Raw genomic sequence first — 24,649 nt, 5'->3', positions numbered from 1 at the left:
TTTACATCATTAATTGCGATGTCTTCATTCTGATCTTTCAAAATCTGAATGAATTCACCTGAGGAAAATTGATCACACATACCCATTACTTTAAGTCGTGGCACCGATGAGGGGTCAACAGCGTTGTAGCTTTTACCCAAATCGCTTTGAATGCCATCTTTCACAACATTGATATTGTAACCTGTTGCACACTCAGCAAAAATAGAGCCGTTTTTACCGTTCCTAAAGTTACTGATTTTGTGTGTTTTTGGATCCAGTTTTTTGTTCAAAAACTTCCGAGTATCATCGTTACTCTGATTGGACTCTTTCGGTTTTATCACAATGACCGGGCGAGCCTTACGAGTTACTTTTACTTCATTTGTACTAATTTTCCTTTCTTTGTTGATCTTGTTTTTACTCCCAGAACTGTGTTTCACTACATCCGCGAAGCTAATTCTCTCATCACAACCATTTTCGAGCGCATCGGTAGCGTCTTCTTGAACCTTTCGTTTTTTACCCCTGGGATTTTGGGTCGACTCCGTAGTCGGTAGAGATGTACCTTGATTCACATTCATTGCAACTAACTTGTTATTCGCACTAAATTGAAAAAATGAACCCTTCATATTTTCCAACTCTTTATTAATTAAATCCCGAAAACCAATAATTGCACCGTCTAGTGCATTTTGTACATTTCTCCCCAATTGTTCCATCCCGGCTTGTAACGCGATGTTCATCTGAGCAGTAATGTGATCTCGAATGCCACCGATCGTATCAGAGACAGAAGAGATCTTCTTCATCTCCTCTTCGAACTTTTGGACGTTCGAGATCAATACATTTTGCTCGCCACAACACTGGCTTGATAAACAACTGTCGCACTTGAATACTACATTTACGTTCTCCGTGACTAGCTTTGCCAATGGTTTCGTCATGGAAGTGCACTTGTAGTGGTACACTTTAGCGCATCCACAACTAGGTCGGTGGCACGACGCCATGTTTTTGCAGCCAACATCTCAATATAAAATTCATGATAGTATGTGTTTTGTTTACAAACATCACATTTGATTTCCATTGGGATACAGAACTGTCAGTGGGATACGGTTGCGTAATGTTGGCTGCAAAACAAACCTATTGTGTGAGATAGGGATGCCACCGGGCTGTCCACAACCAGAACAACTCATCGGCAAATCACTAGGCAGGACCCCCATGCCACACTCACTGCACTCAACCATCTCGCCTATGCCTAACACAGCCAGCAAACGGTACCATGCAGACGACACAAGACACAAAGAAACAATAAAACGTGCAAAAATTTACCGGCCGCCAGCTGGGGCAGAAAAATCCAAAATTAAACGAAAATAACCAGCAGAAACGATCTGTCTTTTGGTTATTTCGTTGGAAAGCACTATTGGGCGCACAAAGAAATGTAATTTCCCGCGGCACTATCACTATTTCACACGCAAATTAATTATAATTTATCACTGCACGGCAGAAACAAACTACTTCGTTCACCTTTCACCATCGTATGACTGGGCAAACCATGATTTCGATGAAGGTTTGAGTTGATCGATAACTAAATAATACCTCTCCCCATACCCTCCCCTTTCCTATCCCTAACCCACTATAGTCGTCTAATCAATATAAAGAATGTTTGTTCCAAATTTGGTTGAAATCGGCCGAGGGGTTTAGAAGTTACACTGAGTTGATCGATAACTAAACAGAAAGAAGAGGATAGAAGATAAAAGATGTTTTTGTAATGCCTATATTTACCATATTGGGCGAAAAATATATCAAAAGTGTGTTTTTGTTTTTAGAACGGGTGACATATTTCTTGCACTAAATACAAAATTATAAGAAACTTAGACTTTCAACTAAACCATCTTAAAACCAATATTTCAAGAACAAGTGAGGTAGTCATAGTGCGTTTTTTAGTTGTATAGTTCTTTTACATTAGTGTTAAGTTAACCATCCCTCGTAATAATAATAGCATAGCACGAACCCTTGCACAAATCGTAGATGGAATTGCAGAGATAAACTTATCCACGGTCATTGTAGATTCCGCTAAAATCTACATTTAGGCGAACTCGATTTTCTCAACACACCTGGCCACATCCTTACAAGTGTTTTTATTTCATAATAGTCCTATCTCTGCTTAAGAAAGCGCTCGGAACCGAAACAGCTTTCACAGACGTAGGAGGCGATAAAATGGCGGACATAAATAATACATATTCATTATTAGATATAAGTAATAGATATAAATAGGGTAACCGGCGGTAATGTTGGCCCTGGATGTAACATTGGCTCATCACGCAAATTAATCAATATTTCAGCGATAATACGTCGATTTGTAGGGAGATATTAACCATTGCTTCTTTAAAAAAGTGTATCAAACATATATCTGCCTCATAACTCTAGATTTATACACTTCTGAAACTATTAAAAGCAATTATATTGCGTGAAAAATCACTTTGACTCGGTTTTTTTAGCAGCCATGTTTCGTTGACTTATGCAGGCTGGCTGTGCTACAGTTTTTCTTTTGCCCAATAAAAGAGTTTTATGAATGAACATACCTGCTTTCGCACATCAGATGAATGGATAACAACCACACTATATCAGCTATCATTTTTATTTCACAATTTCCATTAATATAGCGACATAATTAACCAAAACATTTTTGGACAATACTGGGGGCACCCGTAGCCAAATGGTGGCATGCGCTTTCGATTTGTAGCACTACGTTAGTATAGGTGAAACTCTAAAATCAAAACATTCTCACCAATAACCCGTACTGGAGAAAATAACCGAAAGCTGCAGATGGAATATCCGATGGTTTCGATTAGTTTGCTAAGATTTTTTTTGTAAAAACAGGTTAATCCACTCAGCGGTTAAGTTTCATTCGCAAATAACATAACCAGGGATGCTAAGAAATCGCTTCTAGCGACAAAGAACAAGAGAGTGACGGTCCACCAGAGTAGCTTGTGTTCGTTCTGATATGCGACCACCAGTTACTCGCTAAGCGTAACAGAGAGAGAACAAAACGTACGAGAGCAACGTTAATCATGCCATGTGACCGACTCTCCTACCTCCTAGAGTCGTTTAGTCATAAGTTGTTACAAACAAGATTAATCCTTTGTCGTGGTCTCCAGCGATTCAGCCTTGTTCGCTTAGTTTTATACGTAGGGAGTAAACGTTTGTCGGAGAGTGTTACAGTTAGCGACTAAAGGCAATCCCGTCTTGTTCATTTTACGAACAAGCGCAGCTTTTGATGATTAGTACATTTGGGAAATCCCATAAAATACACTGTAACTTCTGAATGCATGATTCGATTTTTACCTAATTTGGAATACACATTCATTGTTAATGGAACAACTTATGAATGGGATTAGAGGCTCCCAATACAGCGGAACGGCGACGGAAATGGCAGATTTGATACTTAGTCCATATATTTTTTGTCAAATTCCGCTGAATTACGTTTAGGGGTTCATAGGTCATTCGGTAAAGAGGGAGGGAATACTTGGGTCGATTGCAAAAAAATAAGGAACATGTATTCATTATTTCCTCCTACACCCATGGGTGGATTTCAACTAAATTGGGTATATATTCTTTATTTTCTGAAGACGATTATGGATGGAATAAGTGGGTAATTTCGTAACGTATGATTTTTGAACGCATTTCAATTACATTCAAATCTCGTAACCTTTTTTGCAATGGTTTGTATCATTCTTCTTCCCCGATACATGCTCATACATTGGCGGGCAAAGAAAATCTTTCAATTAATAACTGAGGAAATCCTACTAGAACACCAAGTTGAAAAGCGGCCTAAGCTCCAGATGGAATTTAGAGCCATTGAAGATGAAAAAGAAAACGAAGAAAAAGAACGATTAATCAGAAGAACAAAAATGATTCTCTGAAACAATTGACAAATACACCCATATAATTGAAATGATTTGGATTTCGTGATTTGTTCGTGATTTGTTAGTACCGTTTTGACTCAAATCCCGAACAAACTCATATTCCGAACAATCATTACATGGAGATCTATATATATATTGCATAAATAAACAATTTTTCACGCCAGGCGTACAGATTGAGGACTTTAGAATCGTCATATAATGTGATAACAATGAAATTTTGCAATTTAGTGTATTTAAGGTAATGTTTGGAATTCGAATCATAGTGTTCGGCATTTGAGACAGTTTTTGACAGAATAAAATTATTCAGCATTGATAGTTACAATCAATAAAATATAATCATCAAGCGCGTATATATGTTCTCTATTCTTGCGCTACCCGATAGAAACAATTGGTCAATAAAAATATTTTAATTGAAAGTGTTCTGAATATGAGTAGTATAACGGTAATCGAATTTAATGTAATGATATTTTTTGGAGCTAATTGCGTAACTACTCATCAAGTAACAATGCTGCTCCTGGCGTGAAAGATAGCACAGACAATTTCAGACTACTATGTTGCACTGCACGTATCAGTGATGCTCTCAAAGGAGTTTAGCGATCATGACCTATACTGCCGTGAATCGCATATTTGTCCCATATGAATAGGAAACCCAGCAAAGATGGGACATATATGCGATTCACGGCAGTATAGGATATCATGACTAAAGATACTCAACCTCTATTAAAATCGATAAGGTACTAATTATTGGGGCGATTAATCAAGACGCGGTTTTCGTTGAGTGGAAGCTCGTGAGTACTCCGTTTAGCCATGGGAGCGTCGACAAATTACGTAACGCTTAGAGGGGGAGGGGGAATGGATCTTCCCTATGTAGATTTTCTTTTAACCTGCGCTAAATGGGGAAGAGCCATAATCAGTATAAAATGGAGAAATAATTTTCCTCATACTAATTTGCGTACAAACTTAAAACGTCTTGTAATAAATCAGTTTTATCCAAATGCAGGTAAATTTTCGGAGGACACTCAGAACATGATACAAAATTAGATGACAAGCCTGTGGTGGTAACAGATTGTATTGAATTTCCACCCGTAAACATCCATAAACATCCAGGCCAAACCGAAAATCGAACTAACTATCATCGGATTGGAAATCCTACGTCTTTGCTAGCAGGCTGACTGGAGACCCCCAACTGGATTTGTATTCGGATGTCAAGGGATTGACTTGTGTTTGAATATTTAAAATATTTCCAGTTTGAGTCGGATTCTGGTTGAATATAATATTGCACTCCAGGTGCTGGTTCGGTTATAAAATTAACACTGAGGTAAAAGGACTTAATAATTTTAATCAAACGTCTTATGAAAATTTGCCCCAAGAAAAGAGTTTCATTATGTTGTCTTATGAAAATGATTTAAAAAAAAAGTGAAGTGAGTTCGAACCAAGGACGTCGGGATCAATAGGCCTGCATGTAGACCACATGATCATCGACGCGAAAATGAAGCACTGTTAGTTGAATAATCATTTAAAGATTGGCGCCAGTTGTGAATTTCGAAAGTCCAGTTCATGAATAAATACATCCGGTTTGAATTGTAATGTGAAACCAAACCATCTCTTTCCCTACTGTGCACTTCAAATAATCTGAACGATGTTTCTATCTGAATTTTCAGCTACATTTCACTGCAAATGCTTAAAAAATTCACGTGAAACTTACGTGTCCAGTAAATTCTGCCTGACAACTCAGTTAGAATATACCTAATAATCACGTAGAATGAGAAATCTACGGGAAAATTAGGTAAAAGTTTTTTTTTCAGTTTTCCATCTGATGCAGATTTTTTAGGGGTACATTAATTTCTTCGATAGGTTATTGCGCGTGATGAACCTAACCTTATATTTTTGACAGGTACTGGTCCTGTTGTAAACGTTTCGGATTTAGAATTGTTGCCTTTTTCGTATACAAAGTATACGTAAAGGCTATATGTTCTAGTCTAGCCTTGTCTAGTCTACACATACAAAGCCAGTTCGTGAAAGAATCCTGGAAAGTGATAGATTCGACGACATCTATCACTTTTCTTGTCATTATTAATGTTGAAGTATACCGTGCGGGACCGAAATCCGTACAGCACCGAAATCCGTCCACCTTATGAGATATCAATAACTTAAAGGGGGTTAAAGGTAATTAATGTAGAAATAATTAATTTGATCCTGTCCAGATTCTTAGCAGTAAGCTTTTAAGGCATAGAATTGGAAAGAAGGCTTACAAATTAAAACAACAAAAATCAAAAACAAATCTCCCCCCACCAAACGCTGAGTTTGTGCCGCCATTTTGTTTTCGGGTAGAGCATAATTGCACCAAAAGTGTTTTAATAGCTAATTACGAATCATTACATGGGATAAGCAGAATACAAATCGAAGGGATCGCTTCTCAAGGTGCGTATCGAACTATTCACAGTGGTAGTTTAGTCAATCAGACTGTTTCTATTTAAATATTTAGTTGAAAAATAGCTGTACGGATTTTGATCCTTTGATTCGTAATCCGTCCACAGTGGACGGATTTCGAGTCAGGAGTAGTTGATTTAATTTATTTTATCATGTTTTTCGTAGTTTTTAATGAGTAAATGTCAAACACTTCAAAAGTAGAAGCCTTCATGCTCCTGTGTTGATGACAAACGTTTTATTTACATTCGATTCCTATTTTCTAATGACTTTTTCATATACTAAGGTGCTTAACTGTACGGATTTCGATGTCCCACGGTATACATCATAAATGCAGTTCAAACATAAAAGCAGCCAGGCCTACTGTGCAGTGTCGTTAAAAATTATTATGGATATCAATGCTCAACTTGACTCCACATTTAAGCCATAGAACGGGAAAGTAAAGATGGATTAATAGTTGGGATTGACATTGCAAGGAGGATTAATATACACTCCTTGAGTCCTCGAAGTCTTGGAATGGGACACAGTTTTTAGTCTAGTACCTTGGCTTATACAATGATTGACAAAAGTACCTATATGTGAAGGCTTTATGTTGACTCCAAAAACAAACTTTTACTAGAAGGCCCGGAGACCCATAGTATTATATGCCAATCGCGCGCGCGCGCGTGTGTGTATGTGTGTGTTTATGTGTGTGTGATTTATCTTCTCCTTTTTTATAAATGACCATTCCAATTCCTGAATGTAATACAAATCTAGCTGGTTGAAATAGATTCATGTGCTTGGAAGTGATACCGAATAACATATTCATTTTCGAAAAACCGCTCCCACTCAACTAAATGAACTCCTCATTCATACCCTCTCCATCTACTAAAAAACCCACTCGACCCCTGAATAATCGACCTCTTGATATTAATGATGTATTCCAAATATGATTGAAATCTACAAATGCTTTTAAAAGCAATACTGAATCATTGGTTTTCTAAAAAAATCCACTACCCATATATTTTTTCCTATTTTCTAAAACAGAAATGATTAGCTTCGTGATATAGAGAATATGTAGGTTAAATTTAGTTGAAATCGATTAATGCGCTTTTAAACCACACTAAATGAAATAAAACCCACCCGCACCATACACTCTATATCGCCAGCTTATCATCTTTGTCGCTCTCTTATTTCAACAGCGAACAAGCTTACTCCTCTCTTGTTACAACTTACGCGTAAGACAATCGCGATTCTAGTTAATCGCTGAGTGTTACACTCTCCCACAAACCTTAGTCGCTAGCGCATGGAGAGCAAGTTTATTCGTCTTTGTTTTGAATCCCGAACAACTTTGTCGGATGAGGTACCTTACTCTCCAGAGGCTACGAACAACCGCATGCTACGATTCACTTGTTCAATAACAAAGCGGTGGGACGAACAATCGTGGATCGACTCATGTTCGCCAGCAGTGCATCCCTGAACATAACGCTAAACTCAACCCACACCAAGCCTCTAGTAATGCTTCATGTATGGTAGGTTTCTGAAATTTATAAAGTCCTTAAAGCCCCAAACGCAATACAACGGAACGGCGACGGAAACGGAAAATTTGACAGTTAGCCCATATATTTTCTGTCAAATTTGCCGTTTCCGTCGCCGTTCCGTTATATTGCGTTTGGGGCTTAACGCTCAGACAAGTACCTTCCCACAAACTAAATCGTCTTGTAGTTTGTAAATGGGCCTTCATGATGCTTTTCTGGAATCACGATATAATCGCTTTCTTTCGCAGAACATACCAAAAATAATTGCCTACCTTACGGCTTTCAAACACGATTCAAGCAAAAGCGATTCAAGCATCAACCTTTCGTGGTTCGATACAACATTTTCTTCATAATTTCGCAAATAAATGATTCAATTAGTGTAAGAATATTTAGTTTTATCATCTTCGCACGAATCCATTTATCATTTAATAATGGAAAGATACAATGGATCGTATGTTTCATTAGATAAACTTTCAACGTCATTTCATGGGAATAATTTCAAGTCAAATTACTTGACAAATACCTTCATCATGATGCATTATGCATAATTTAGATTTATTATTGCTTGCAAAAAGTATTTTGATCTGTAAAATAATACCGAATAAGTATTCTCTCAACTCGGGAAGTTGAAACACGTGAGAGTTTTGAGAGGATTCACAACAGCTGATCGATATAGAGAGGAGTGGAATCAAACGCACGTACCAATCATGAAACTTCATTGCAGGCAGAGTTAAAAACAAGCATCCAATAATTGTATTTATGAATAATTGTGTAATAATCAGAGCTTAAAATATTCATCTTCATGAAGCAACTTCAGTCCGAATATTGACAAACATCGCATGAATATTCAAAACATAGAATGACATAGTCAGACGACTACTCCACGAACTCATTCATTCGACTGTCACTGAGTGTGTTTACTATGTGCAGAAAAAAACATAATTAGCATTGTTTATGTTGATGTTTACCGTCGAAAGTGCCTCGCGGATGAAAATCGGATTCAGTTCTATGTGATACATTACTTTACTCATTTGAAACATGTTCAGATTTCAGATAATTTATCAATTTGTAAAATGTGCATAAATATTCAATGACTAATATTCAACTGAATATTGACTGTCCAGAGCCGACTATGAATGTGTCGGAAGTGATCTGACAAATGAAGAAAAATGGACTTCACCAAAAATTTTCGATTATTTTACACTCTGGTAATAATATCAGATAGTTGGCACAGTTATAACTATTTATGCACAGTACAAAGCAAGGAATTGCCTAGAATAAGTTTTGCAATTGGCTTTCTTCAGTAGAGCGTTATGCATCATCCCCACCTAAAGCATTGTTTACGTTTTGGAAAAAAGTTTCTTTAAGAGTATCGCGAGAGCGAAAGCAACACAACTGCCATGATTTCAACTAGCAGTAAATCTCAAAATTATGCGGCAGACAATAATTAACGTATGCAATTTGTTTGAAGGCACAAAATGAGGGCTACAACATGTAGCCTTTTTGCAATTGCAGTTTTTAATACAGTTTTCATTTTTCTAAACTTCTTCACTTGCAAATATGGTCAATATTTGGGAAATAAGTGATTCATATAATAGTATTTTCGTTAGCATGTCCTTGGTAAGCGTGCTATTGGGGGAATCTGAAACGCACACTCGCAATCAGTGTGGTAGTATTTTACATGCAACCAATTAGAATTCACGCTCAATAAGATGATTTGATTTTCTCTGTTTGTTTGCATGCTGCCTTTATTCAACGCAAGCAAAATGACTGGTACTATCCAGCTTTTTACGCTAGCCATAAACTAACAAGGGGTGAATCGAATTTGACATATTCTGTGAACTAAAATTTGAATAATATCTTGGTAGCCTTGAAGTAGAGTTTTGATCTCCCCGTTACCATCGAGATTTTGCATGTTGTTTATTTTTAAACAACAAGGAAATTAATTTTCTTCAATACCTGTATATATTGCTAATTAATTTTCTTTTTTAGGGATTTCATTTTATGAATAGCCTTAATGCCACGCTGAATGGTGTCAGTAACCTTTACGAAATTTCATTGGTATCAACTTTGGTGTTCAAAATTCAGAGTTCGTCTGGTTGGCCTGTGCCATGAAACGTCTTCTTTGGCTCTAGGAACAAGCCGAAACTCCCGTGTCGGCTCTTTACGACGAAGCCCTTCGCAGCTACCGTCGTCGGTGGTGACAATGGGTCACTGTTTCAACAGCTTAGAATGCTTGTAAAATAGCGGTACACATTGGCTTAACTACCTCCGATGCCTAGGGGGGGCTATAGCCCCTTTATATTTTTTTCTCGAAATTGACCCTCTTTTCAAAAATTTTCGAACATTTTAACACCTCATCAAATTATCAGTGGTAATGTGACAAATGCAGTCCATTCACCTAAGGCAATTGCGGATCAATCACACTCATTCATATTATTCTCTTTTCTCAAGCACGTGCACGTGTGCACGTGTGAGCACAACTCACAGTCTATGTTTAATTGCGATCGACTAGCGTCAGGCAGTGGATAAATATATTTGCATACTTCATAAATAGTCTATCTATCTCAAATGAAAAAAAAAATAGTGCAACTTTCCATGGATTCCGCCGAGAATCTTCCAAGAATTCTGATGAGAATCCTTTAGTGATCCTGACTGGAATGTTCCAGGGACTCCGATAGGAATCTCTAGATATTTCGACAGGGATGCTTCAAGAATACCGATGGGAGCCTCCAGGGATCATAAAGGGAATCCACCAAGAATTTCGACGGGAATATTTCAAGAATTTGAAGGGGGATATTCCAGGGCTTTTGTCGAAAACCCTCCAGGAATTTCAATATGATGGTTCCAGGTATTTCATGAGCAATGTTCCAGGGATGAAGACACATATCGTCGAAGGATTCCGAAGCAATCCGTCGAAGGACTTCGAAGCAAATCATCGAGCGACTCCGAATTAATCCTTCAGTTATTTCGAAAAGAATCCTCCAGCGATCCCGAGGGGAATCCCCCAAGGATGTTGGAGAAAATCTTTGAGGGATTCCGATGCAAATCATCAAAGGATTTCGAAGCAAATCGTCGAATGGTTCCAAAAAAATTCGTTAAGGGACTCTGAACAAAATCTCTGAGAAATTCTTAAGGTGGTTATACAACAAAGCCACAAATCGGCCATCTTGGAAACCACGTGCTTTTTCTAGTGATTTTTCAAGAGCACGAATTGAGAGAACAACAACGCCCATGGGGATCACAACATCTGTAGATCGTTTGATTACTCATGCTAAGCAATCGACTTTATTTTCAGCATTGTACAAAAAATATTACGCTGGTTTTGAACTTTTGATAAAAGGAGTAGAAAACCGTGTGGTGAATTTGAAATTGAAATGGCTTGATTGTATAATCACCTTAAGCAATCCGTCGATGAATTCCGAAACGAAACGTCGAATGGTTCTGAAGCAATTCTTCGCGGGATTTCGAAGCTAATCGTCAGCCGGATTCCTTATCGTCTAGAGATCCCAGCGCAGATCATTTGCAAAACGTCGAGAGACTTCGAATTAAATCTTCAAAGGATTACGAAGCAAATCGCCGATGGATTCTGATTTGTCAAGGAATTCCTAAATCAATCTTAAAATCAACGGAAATATTCCGGAGCAAATCAACGAGAGATTCTAAAGCAAATCCTCCATGAATTTTAAAGGGTATTTTTCACAGATTCCCAAGGGTATTGCTTAACAATACTGGAAAGAATCCAGTAGGATTTCTTCTGGATTACGATTGGAATACTTCGATGAATCCGAAAAGAATTCTTTAGAGGTTGAAGTGAGAATTCTTCTCGGATTCTGATGAGAATCCTTCTCGGATGCTGATGGGAATCTTTCTCAGAATTCAGAAACAAGCTAATTTTTCTTCCACTCATTTCATTAAATATGATAGAGTGAATATGAGAGATAACTCTTTTGTCTTTCGGAGGTGAACTAGCCTTGGGCTAAAAACCTCTTTAATAAAGATTTTAATAATAATAATAATAATCTTTTGTCTTCACACTTTTTCGGTAATTCATTATGCTATATGTTGAAAACTGATATCACTGCTAACTAACTTATAAAATCCTAGGGGGGGCTAATTTTTTTCTAGGGAGAGCTAAGCCCCCCCTAGCCCCCCCTTATTTACGCCAATGGCGGTACATATTGTACATATTGCATTTTGTCGGTTAATTTAGCTTGGAGACGCGAGGCTTCAAGACGATCATTCTGGTAGGCACTTTGTATGTTAGATGAGATAACTACAACAATTATGTCATTCACTAATCTGTGCGATAGATGAATTAGCATCGCGATATCCGAGTAACATTTTGAAGCCCCAAAATCACAGATTTTACAAAATATTGATAGTAACGCTCGTGTCCTTTATTATAGAAATAATGCAGGGAAGCCTTGAGGTTAGCTAAATAAACATTTATCCAAACGCCAGCCAAGCTTATATTATCTCGGATACCTAAAAGAAGTGCAAATTAATAATATATTTTGATGGATAAAATGTTAAACCAAGGTTTGAAGATGTGCTCGAAATCCAAGTAGAATTATGACAATTGAATAATGTTTACAAAAAATTCAATGAATCACCGATTGCTAAGACCCATCTATAAATATTATAGTGGACACAGCATGTGTCAAAAGGGGTGATTCAAAGTATTATGACACCGACTCGTAAAAAGCTGGATAAACAGCAACCCATCTTCATCTCTCGTATGTTCGAAATCAACACCCGGATAAAAGTGTACCATAGGCTCAACAGTGTAAACAATTGAATTACCATATGCTCTACGGTATACAATAGGATATATTGTTTCTTGATGGTTGTCCATATTGTATCAACACCGTGGATATAATACGTCAACATTGTTTTCTAATGTAACAATACTTCCAATTGTTTTTAGAACATTTTATTACATAAATTTTAATCATTGATAACTTCTGAAGATTTTGTTCAAATTGCATATAAGCAATATAACGATATTTATCCCATTGCCGCAAATATGCATTATTTTTCTTAAAACTTCATTTTTGAACGGTAAAGCCGTCATAATTAAGAAATCCAATATCGTATTGTTTTACTATAAAAATACAATTCAACCTAATGTAATTTGAACGGTTTTCTTCGCATATTTCAACAATATATTTACGATACACTCCATTGTTTGACAAAAAAAAGTGTATGAAAAAATCTCAGATTTTGTATAGTTACGATACTTAACAACCCGTACGTTCTAATGCGGAAACTTCATTTACAATTTAATGAATGGTTCATAACAATACATTCTAATGTATTTCTATTATTTCATTTACATTAAAATTTATTGTAACTTTATCGTGTTTTATAGTAATGTTACAATAAATTATATTGTTTTTCTATAATATTTTTTATTCGGGCAATCACTCGTCCCAAGTGGGCTGAAAAATTATCCACCTGATAGGGACAAGGATGCCGAAGTTTTGTCCATTTCTCTCGACACTTTCGCTGGTTTAAATGAGATATTGCGGACATTCATCGTCGTTTTTTGATATTTGGCGTCAAAACCAAATGTAAGCAAGCCGGCTGGTGGAATAATTCTGGTTGGAAATGCAATATATGAAGATTTATAACGATAAATGTGCCCAACCGTAGCATAATGGGCCAAGGTTTGAGCCGTTACCCCTATATAGTGGACAAAATGAAAATATGGTTCGATCTCAGCCGAACTGCAACACGGATTAAAACTAGCGCGGTGACAACGGTATGCGCCCCATGCAGCGATCAGTTTTTGTACTCGAATCAGCCGCTGATTACTGGTCCACGCGTACGGTTAACTTGATAGGCACAACAGTTGTCATTGATGAAAAACCAAACTGCAACAAGGAAAATTTCTTCAAGCAAACACTGGCCCGTTTGTTGAAACAACGATATGCGTCCCATGCAGCAAACAATTCCTGTACTTGAATTTACATTCTCGTCGGCGCGTACGGGTCTTGATCAATTGAATTCCGGTCGGAAATTTGATTTCTTATTGTTTCAGCTTAGTCAGCGCAATACGCCAATACGAATGTCTATTCATCAAACCATAAACGTCACTCACAAAATCTACAAACTCGTATCATGATCCACTATCACATCCACTTCTTACAATAGCACACTATCCACCATCCCTCGTAATAATAATGTGAGCATTATCACTTAAGACATAATCAACGTTGGCTGTCTTGCCCCATATGGCGATCTTTCCCCACTTTCCCCTAGTTGATTGCAGCGTCGCACTCTAGATCGATTTCAGTTTGAGCTTGATGGCTTTCTTAAGAACTCATGAAACCGTTGCAAACAATTTTCCAACTTTCCGACCGTATTTTTTTTTATCATAATCAACTGCGATGCTTATTCCTACAATACTTTTTATGCGCGTACAACTTTTGTTTATAATTCATTACATATAGGGGAAGAGGCCCCAAAACGCCCCCCCGAGGCAAAACGCCTTTTGTGGTTTCCGTCATATTTGCCGTCATTTAGATGGCCATAACAAAACTAGATCTAAAATTATGTAGGTTAGGCGAAAAAAGTTTCAAAATAGTGTATGGGAAGGTCGAAAAAACAAAAATTTACACATTTTGAAGAAACATCTAATATTTTGGCGAGGTAAAACGCCCTAGCAGCACCAACATACAATGTACTTGCGTCTCCACGCACTATCCATACCAGAAAGCTGATCCGACGACGCGTGGTGCTTTGTTCCCTAGGAGCTGCTAGCTAAAAGGCGTTTTGCCTCATGAGTTTTCCGGCAACAGAATATCACCACTTTTTTGAAATGTGAATATTATCAATATGATTGAGATTTTTTCTAATTTCAATATGGCATCAGCTAGCAATATTGTTTAACTGTTGCGTGAGGTAGAAACACCCATGAAAATCGTTATAGCTAAGGCATAAAAGCAGTCTATGCTTAGCTAGGGCATATTGCCCCCCCCCCTTCCCCTACAACTATTGCAGGTAGTTGCGTAGCCACGGGTTAGGGTTCAAACCTGCTTCCAAACCAACTTTTGGAAAAGATTTTTTACAAACATCACAAAAGCGCCGCTGAATGAATCACTTCTTAGATACTGTGCAGACTTTTTCACTCGAATTTGGAAGAACCATCGAACCAAAAAAAAATTAATGTAAAAATTAAATTAATTCTTAGTATATTTTTCAACAAACAAACAAAATTCTCAATTTTGTGTTAAAACACACTGTACCGAAGTAATTACACTCTCTGGTTGTCATTCAAACAGAGACGACTAAAGTTAATTTACAAGTGTCTGTAAAATTGCCACCGCCAATACCAGAACATTTGCAAACCAGCGATGCAAATGTCCTTGGTCTATTGCATTCTCATCTAGTCATATCTCTGCCTGTGGCATATACCACGATCGTGTGAAACCCCATTTATTCAATCGGCAATTTTTTCTAACGCATAACGCTATCTCTTCTATCAGCGGGTCAAGTACCATTGGATTGTTGAACGCAATTATATAGTTAACGCTTCCTACCGCAAGTACATGTTGATATGCACCACAAGCAAATACTTGTTTGCTAACCGTTTTGAAAAGCTAATATATTTCTAGAGCTCACCTCGCACAAAATGCACAGTATCAATCTAGCATCGCGCCTTAATCTCAGTAGTACCGAGCAAGAATGTTTGACTTTGAAAAAATCAACTCTGTAGTTTTAAACCGCATCGAATGTCCGGGAACGGAGAACCATTATAGAGTGACTTATCCGATGGACTACCGGAAAAAGTCCCGGATAGCTTAAAAGATGGTGTAGATCGATATGCTGTAATGATTGAGACATACCTTCCGTTAGCCAAAAGGATTAAGAACTTTCAAGTGTATGAAGATGATGTGTGGGTGATATCATTCCCCAAGTGTGGTACCACATGGACGCAGGAAATGGTTTGGTTGTTGAACAATGATTTGAACTACGAAGCGGCCAGGAACCTATCATTAGAGGAACGATTTCCTTTTCTTGAGTAAGGTCTAATATGAGGACAACTATGAGAACCGTTTATTCACATATTCACTACGATAGGCTAACAGGAGCATTATCTCTGATCGGGGGTGATTCGGTTACTGCCGTGGAACAGTTGGAACGACCACGTCATATAAAATCGCATCTACCGGCCTTGTTGCTTCCAGATCAAATATGGACAATTAAACCGAAAATCATCTACGTTTCGCGGAACCCTAAGGATACAGCAACATCCTTCTACCATCATTATCGTAGCATTGTTGGCTACGATGGACCAAGGGATCACTTTTTCGATGCCTTCTTGGAGGATAACTTGATCTATGCTCCTTTCGGTGGACACGTCCAGGATTATTGGAAGTTAAGGAACGAAGATAACGTTTTGTTTATAACATATGAGCAGATGAAGCGGAATCTAAAAAGAGTCATTATTCAGGTGTCTACATTTTTGGGCAAAACATTGACGGATGAGGAAACTAGAGCCTTGGAAACACATCTTTCCGTAGATTCAATGCGAGGTTTGCAACCAAACCGGTTGATGTTATAGTCAATTTACTATAGTCTGGCGGATCCAATTTAACAGTCGTTTTAGAAATCAAATTCGAGCATACCGTTATAAAGTCAAATAGTCGATGTTTAGAGAAGTTTAAAGTTTTCATAAGTACCAGCATTCAAGTTTGAAAAAAAATGTAACAGTGATGATTGATTAATATGTTTTCGCCAGATTTTCAGGAAAGTGACTATAGTTTGAATTATAAGGACCATAGTATCAATTTTTCAGCAAACAAATCCTGTAATATGGATGCACTCGTGGAGTGGGCAAGAAAAACTAATTATAGCGAAGAGCGGCGAAAGAATGATGACAACGAATTCAGGTGAGATTCATTGACTACTTTCATATTTAATTCAATTTGCAGTCGTGTGACACTAAATCTTACTGCACTTACTGCATTCATGTAGGTTTCTTCTCCATTGATTTGCTTTTATCTCTAGACAAGATAATTTTTTTTTCGCCTGAATATAAATATTGTCAGGTATAATTACTATTTGTCCGAAAAATATATTAAGCTCTTTTAGTGGAATGTATTCAACCGTCTAAGACGAATTAAGTACTGTCCATTTAATTCCACCAGTTAATTTTCGTTATCTTTTCGTTTAGATATTTGTCCGACTTTGCTAGGCTTCGCCATACATTTCGACGGTGCAAGCCAAATAAATATGAGCGCCAGATAGACACATAAGATAACAAGCCTTCTTATATGAAACGCGCGAAGCGTTGCATTGCTGATTACACGAGCTAAATAGCTGGGAATAAATTTTATACATCTGTATGAGAAATATTTTTGTACCGCACATGAAAAAAACGACTCCTTCGCTTATTTTTAGTCGCAACCAAAAAATAAGCGCCTAAACATACCTACTAGGGTGGTTCAAAAAATCGATTTTGCTCCACAGTGCTCATCTGATTCTTTACCAAGTTCTGAGTGTCCTCTGAAAATTTGAGCTCATTTGGATTAAAACTAATTTAGCACAAGCCGTTTCAAGTTTGCATGCAAATTAGTATGGGGAAATTTATTTTTTCATTATACTGTTAATGACGTTTATCCATTAAGCGCAGGTTAAAAGAAACCCTACATAGCTGAAAGGAATACTCAACAGCTTTCACCCAACGAAAACCGCATGTTGATTTAATCATGATCGTTAAACTTCTTTGAGGGCATCACTGAAATGTGCAGTGCAACATAGTAGCCTAAATTTGTGTGTGCTATCTTTCGCGCCACGAGCAGCAATGTTGCCTGTTGAAGAGTTGCGCAATTAGCTCCAGAAAACTACGGTTTAGATTAAATTCAATTACTAATTATTGGAACGATTTATTAAGATACAGTTCTCACAGGGTGAAAGCTCTTGAGCACTCCTTTTAGCTATACAGGTTTTCTTTTAACCTGCGCTTAATGGGGAAGTGTCATTATCGGTATAATGAAAAAATAAATTTCCCCATACTAATTTGAATGCAAACTTGAAACGGCTTGTGCTAAATCAGTTTTAATCCGAATGAGCTCAAATTTTTAGGGGATACTCAGAACATGATAAAGAATCAGATCAGAGCAAAATCAATTTTTTGAACCACCATAATACCTACCTCCAGTAAAAAGCTACTTTGATATTTTTGAAAATTTAGCCAGTGAATTGTTGCAGTGATAGCAGGTGCTGTTTGTACGGCAAATAAATTTTGCACACATGGCCTAGGTTTTGCCAAATCATACCAAGCCCCAACAAAAAAAATCCCATTTTTCAGCCTCGGGGTTCTACTAAACCGCACCATGCGGCTGAAGTCATTTTATATCAATTCATACGTTCATTTCTTGCAGAATATCCTCATTTATGGAGTTAAGGGATACCCGATACGATTTGTGATCGATTTAATCTGTTAAACGAACGCTGATATTTTGTTCGTACAAGAAAAACGGAAATCATTTCATATCAATTCATACGTACATTTGTTGTAGGATACTTGATTATAGTGTTAAGGGATATCCGATACGATTTGCAATCAATTAAATCTGCTAAAAAAGCTTGGACAGAAAAATGGAGCTATATACACAGGATTTTGTTTTTACACGATTTTTTTTTTCGCTCGCATTTTTGACCGTGTGACTTCAATTTGCCACCAAACTCTTCGCAACATGTTTCAATAAATCCAGAATAAATCAAAGAAAAATCACATGATAATTAATATACGTTAAACATTTAGGATGAGTGGAAAATTGAGAAAATGTAAATCGCGTAAAAACAAAATCTAGTGTATATTTTTCAGAAAAATGTGTTATTTTTGTAGGCGCTTGCCGCCGTTTTGGCATATAAAAGTTGGTTTATGTTATCATAGAAAGACATCTCATTTTCAGAATACTAAGATTAAACAACTAGTTTTTTTTCTTCTTCATTTGCCTGCAATACTTATAATGCTCTACCCAATACATAATTATCATATCAGCTCTAATGGGGTAAAACGTCCTATCGTTGTGGTATGTCCTAATGTTGCGAAATTGTTGATGTAGTCTATTCTGGATATGATAGCATTCAAAACAATTGTGGGTACGCTAAAACGTTTCGAATTAACGACTAGAACAGCTTTTGTTTGACAAAATTCCGTTCAAAATGATGAAAAATCAACATTTTTCGTTAAAAATTTGAATCCTTTGAGCCTATTATTGCTTTATTGCTATTGTTGCGGTATCGCTCTACATAAGAATTACATGCAATACCGTAACAATAGGACTGACCTTAAAGCAACGATAGGCAACTGCGTCCTATTATTGCGGTAGTTTGTTTTTATTGTGCTAAGTTCAGCATAACATAAGTTTAGCACAATTGACGTAATATTTACGAAACTATAGTTAACGAGCATCCTATTATATCCATTCAATGTGGAAAACGACCAACAGGTAATTTTTGAAGAATTTTCAAAATCAATTTTGTTTTGACACGGTGCTTAACCCCTCCATAATATGTCGTTTTACCCTACTATACAAATATAAATTTTCAGGTTCATTCGAAATGGAAAAATCGGAGCATACAAGAACGATATGAGCGAGGATTATATCAACCGATTTAGTGAGTTCGAGAAAAAACTAATCCAAAACATGGGTTGTGATTATCCTTTCTAGATATGCTATATCTACATTAGCGAAATGTAAGCACAACATCTATAAAAAACAAACATGCATAATCTGATAATAAATAGACTCATTTGGAAGAATTTCCCTGAAAAGCCTGCTCTAACTATGTAAGATCTTACAGCATATAAAAAAAATGTTTGAAAATAAAATTCTACTTAATTCGTGTATCGCCCCTTAAATTATGTATACCTGTTTGACACATTCCAGCGTAACACGACACCATGAAGAACTGACTTTCAGCGGTCTGCATTCGAAAATTTGCTTCGGGGACGTATAATTTAACAGATGTAAAATTATTCTCACTAAATTTTCGTTCTGATGGATTATTCATTTGCGTTTTTAAGCTCTGATATACGGTTTGGAGTCTCGATTTATTCTAAGCATTTCCCGTATACATCAACAGAAATGAGGCTGTGAATTCATTTTTTTTTTTGTGGTTACAATGGCAGCTGTCCCCTTTCTATTAATCTACACCGTACCCCGCCCATATTGGCTTCTATGAGCCTCCCGTTTTTCATCGTCACACAGACGTCCCTAAGCGATGTTGCTCATGTGGTCACTGTTGTGGGCCGTGTTGATGAAAACAAGAATTTGTATAACAGCCCACCCCCATCATTATAACTAGACCAACATTTGAAAAGGGCGGAATTCCATTAACATGAAACCGAGAAAATTGCTCTCCAAGTTTCGAGCTTGTAAATCAATTCCTATTTAGTGAATATTCAAAAAAAATTGAACTTTTTGCATATTATAGATGAAAACTACCTTTCTCTTCGATGTGTTGTGCCAAAATATGCAGCTAAGTGTATATTAGCTTCAGAAATGGAAATTACATGCACTACGCCCAAAATCGAATTCTTATTGGAAATACGCCATGGAAATTAGTCCTGTTACCAACTGCCTATGTTGTTCCGCCCAACGTTTCACTAATAAATTGCCTACTTTTAGGTAATTTCTGAGGAGCTTGAAAGGCGTGGCACGTTATTCTCAAGAAATAAACCAATTAAAACAAGCTTTTCATCATAGATTATGAGAAAAACAGGTTTGATTTGGGGCCAAGTCTGTATTTTCTATATTGGGGTACATTTTATTATTGCGAAAAATTGAAAAACATCGCGAAAATATGATAGACTTGAATGTTAATATCTCAGCCGTTTCTCGAGGGATTCCTTATTTTCTTGGACCATTCGATCAAGAGTCAATTCTTCACATCCAATGTATTAAATAAAATATATTGAAAATTGTTTACAATTGATAATTTGCTAACAGTTTCGCAATGGGTTTCGGTGAATCAACCAAACCTATAAGTGCATCGCCTTGAAGTCAAATTAATGCAACAATAAGTTTAGTTCTAATCCTCATCCGTAAACCTTCAGCATTGATTACGGTTGTTGAAAGTGGTTGCTGTAGAAAATTCAAACGCAACGATACCGAGGGTTAATGCTGAGACTTTGAGAAGAGTAAAATATCATTGTACTAAAGACACACAAACTTAAATACAAATAATACTCATTACATACATGGTTCTGCATCACCTTTGCGTACAACCCCATTGGGCTGCACCTTTGAGTTTTTATATCGTTTTACAATCGATTTTACTAATTCAAATTAAACTAATATAAACAGCATATGGTGAATCACTTCTGGGGGTGACTGATTCTTAAAGAACGTCTCTCAAATAATTGGTCTTAAAGCTTGCCTCAAGGCCCTCAACTACAAGGCCCTCAACTCGGTATATGTACTGATCCACTCACTGAAAGGCATTAGTAATGATGCTAATGTTTCATTTTACATGACCTGACTGAAGTAGATTTGCTTCCAAATAGTTTCATGTTACATATGCGCAAAACAGCTATTAATATACATTTTTTAGGTTTCATAACGAAAATGCGCTTTTGTTAGGTTTCCAGTAAGGAACCAAAAACAGAAATTAATAAAATTTATTTAATTATGATTTTTATGCATTATTAGGGTTTAATGGAAACAAACGTGGTATCTAATCACTTCTATGCTATTCCAGTGTACACATTGAACAAAAATTTAAAGGTACAGAGCTCTCGCGGGAGCCTGCATCTGATTATTTTCGAAAGGCGTATTTCCACTATAAACCTTTCAACAGGCTGATGTACGCGCCGTAACAACAACAGCTCCCGCAAAAGGTAGGAAATCCTTGCTTCATATTTCTCATTAAAATATTCATTATTACAGCAAATATAAGTGAAAATGTAATAAATATTGACTCAATATGAAGGATAGAGTAAAACCTACCTTATTCACACAAATTTCGCTAAGTTCCTATGCTTTTGAAAGAATAGCGTAAGAACCATGTTTGGTGAATATAACCAGGATGGAAATCCGCCATTTTTCAAGTATCTCAAAATAACTTTTACCGAAAGAAAATATTATTTTTTTCATTACTATGGGCTAGTTTGCACCATATTCTATGCATTCAAACGAAAAACTGCAATGTTTACGTTTTGGCTGTTCCGCCCTTTTCAAATGTTGGTCTAGATAAGCACATAGTATTGTCATGATCACCAAAAATTATTGCGGTCACTATCACCGTATCGTTCATTCTTCACTTTCACAACTCCCCCACTATCATAACTCCCTTAAGATGGAAACCAGCCTCAGAAACGAGTCACCGAAAAATCACCAAACGGTCAAGACCAAATTACCAAATCGTCGGAACCATCCTTGTTCATAATCCCGTTCAACCTTTCCAAATTCACGTCACGCCTTAATACACGCCACATGTCATACGCCTTACGTCACTGCTTACTTACGGTTTTGTTGAACATATAATTATAAGTCTCACAGACTGTTTATTATAAAAAAAATAACTTTATTCACTTTTAATTACATTAATATGGTTTCACTACTTAAGATCTAATTGTAACTAACACTTCCTACTCTGAATAAAGACTGACTGTCCGTCTTCTGATCGAACCCTATTTATTAATTAAATCTGTCTACGCTGCAATACCTGGCCAACGGGGTCGAACTCCTCCAAAACTGCTGACTACACTTGGTAACAACGGTGACTTGGTGGCGTGGTGACTCGGTGGCGCGATGATGTCTTAGCAAGGGCGGTTATGCTGACCTTGCTGGTTGATCGGAAAGGTTCACGCGTAACTCCTCCGGGGGGTAAGATTGGACGTCCTCGGACAATTTTGTAGAATTCTTAGAAGTTTTCTCAATTCTGGTTGCTTTGTCGTTGGTGTGAGGGTAATGAATCTTAAAGACGACTCGTTTCCTGTAAAGACAGATAATTGCTATTGCCAATATTAAAACAGTGGTGGTTGAAATACCACTGAAGAGTCCAAAAAGCCATCTCCTGTGTTTAAACTGTTTGAGTTGTACGTGATCAATCCGTTTTCTGTTCCTTAGTGTTTCCCATGTTAACATTGTAAAGTTTAATTGATTGATGATTGTTTTGTTGATAAGCGGTCCGAGGAGTATTCCTTCCAATTGATTTGTATAGCTGTTTATCTCTTTGGAGATGAATGTCTGGTTGTCAATTTTGATGGTGCAATTGATGAAAACTATAAGATAATTTCCTGTTAATGCTCTATCATGCGGTCCGCAATTCGTGGTTAAATTCAGGTTCACTGCGTTGTTTACGAGTACTCTATTTCCTGATAAGAGTTGAAGATTCGTTTGATTTGTAGTTGTTGCGTTGCAATGGCTTACCATTCCCATAATTATCGGGTATACACAAGAGTCGATGAATGGTTTTGCTTCGTGTAGTTGCTGAACAGCGTTTTCTGGATGGTTTGTTGTAAAAAGCTTCTTGTTAGACTTGATCACGTAGTTGGGGGTGTTCGTTAGAACCGTGTTATTTGTGATCAATGGTAAAATTTCGAAAATCTTACAATCTCCATTCGTCTGTGGAAGTTCTAGAATGTAGAGCATCATCTCATTGGTACTGGCTATTTTCGGGGTGGCATAGTTAAGTGCGTCTTCAGGAAACCTTGTCGCAATTCCTTGCTTGTTGAGAATAGATTCTATCAAAAAAATTTCCTTGATTGTTAGTAGCTTGCTGTTCGGTAATGAAACTCGGGCTCGTAGAATGGCGTCTTCGATGTCTTCGAGAATATTGTTTGTTGCGTCCATGGATAGAAGTAAGATTATTGCGTCTATATCCTTCAGTAGTATGGTGTTCAAAGTTGTATGATGATCGATCAATGTATTCACTGTGTCCGAGATTTTCGTAATCCTTTCGTTTATAACATGGTTGATCTGTATCTGCTTGTTGGTCTCGTTGATTAACTCGTTGAAGGTGTTGGCTACCTGCGATCCACTTCCAAGCTGTCCCGACGGAGTCCCATCTCTTCTGTCTGCGAGTTTTCTGCAGGGGTTTTAGCTGATATAAGTTGTCTAACAGTTGCCTACTTTTCCGCGCAATTAAATTCGACATTGGAAGGGTTCTATCTATTTTCCTTGAGATATCTAAGAATAAATTCACGTTTTCTTCTAACACAGTCAAATTTATCGGATGTATTACTTTAACAATGCCTGTTTGAATATAACAATTTCGAACATGTAGCAATAAAAGAGGATCATGATTTAAATTTTTGATTTCCAAGTGCTGACAATTCGCATTCAAAATAATCGAAAATAATATTAACTTCGTGTACATTTCTACTTTGTGTCTTCTGAATAATTAGAGGTGACTAACGCTCGAATGCTGTAACGAAATCAGAAAAAGAAGAATCGGATTATAAGTTTTATTTCCTAATACGCTTGATTTTACTTTTATGTCTTTTCACGTTTCTGTTATTTTTAAAAGTTTTTTCCTTTATATCGTGTGCTGTCGTGGCTTTTGCTCTAGGATCCAATTTCTTTCTAATATTTGGAATCAAAAATAGGGGAACTGTTCCGTTTTCAATCTCACTGAACATATATTCATCTCATCGTGAAACAAAGAAATACGGCACCAATTTCGTCGCTTCTTTTTGCTAACATGCGTGCTCACTGCTGAAAAAAATCACAAAAATAATAAACAAATCAAATACCTTTTCATTGCTTTGTTTTTCGTAGGACCAATATCGGAGCTATGAGATGAAGTCCAGGAGCAGTAACCCTACATCTTGGTTTTCTGAAATTTCTG

At 37.0% G+C, this 24,649-nt stretch overlaps 1 protein-coding gene and 1 pseudogene across 2 annotated transcripts in view; one reads left to right on the top strand and one right to left on the bottom strand.

The window, feature by feature from the left end:
- The window catches only part of LOC134227291 (centrosomal protein of 135 kDa-like), a 135,450-nt gene that overhangs the window by 87,143 nt on the left and 23,658 nt on the right, over window positions 1-24,649 (bottom strand). The window lies entirely within an intron of this gene.
- Window positions 15,402-19,577, top strand: LOC134227296 (luciferin sulfotransferase-like; annotated as a pseudogene).

The sequence above is a fragment of the Armigeres subalbatus genome, chromosome 3 (genome assembly GCF_024139115.2).
Source record: "Armigeres subalbatus isolate Guangzhou_Male chromosome 3, GZ_Asu_2, whole genome shotgun sequence".
In the NCBI taxonomy this organism is placed as follows: Eukaryota; Metazoa; Arthropoda; class Insecta; order Diptera; family Culicidae; genus Armigeres; species Armigeres subalbatus.
This window is presented reverse-complemented; position numbering and strand designations above follow the sequence as displayed.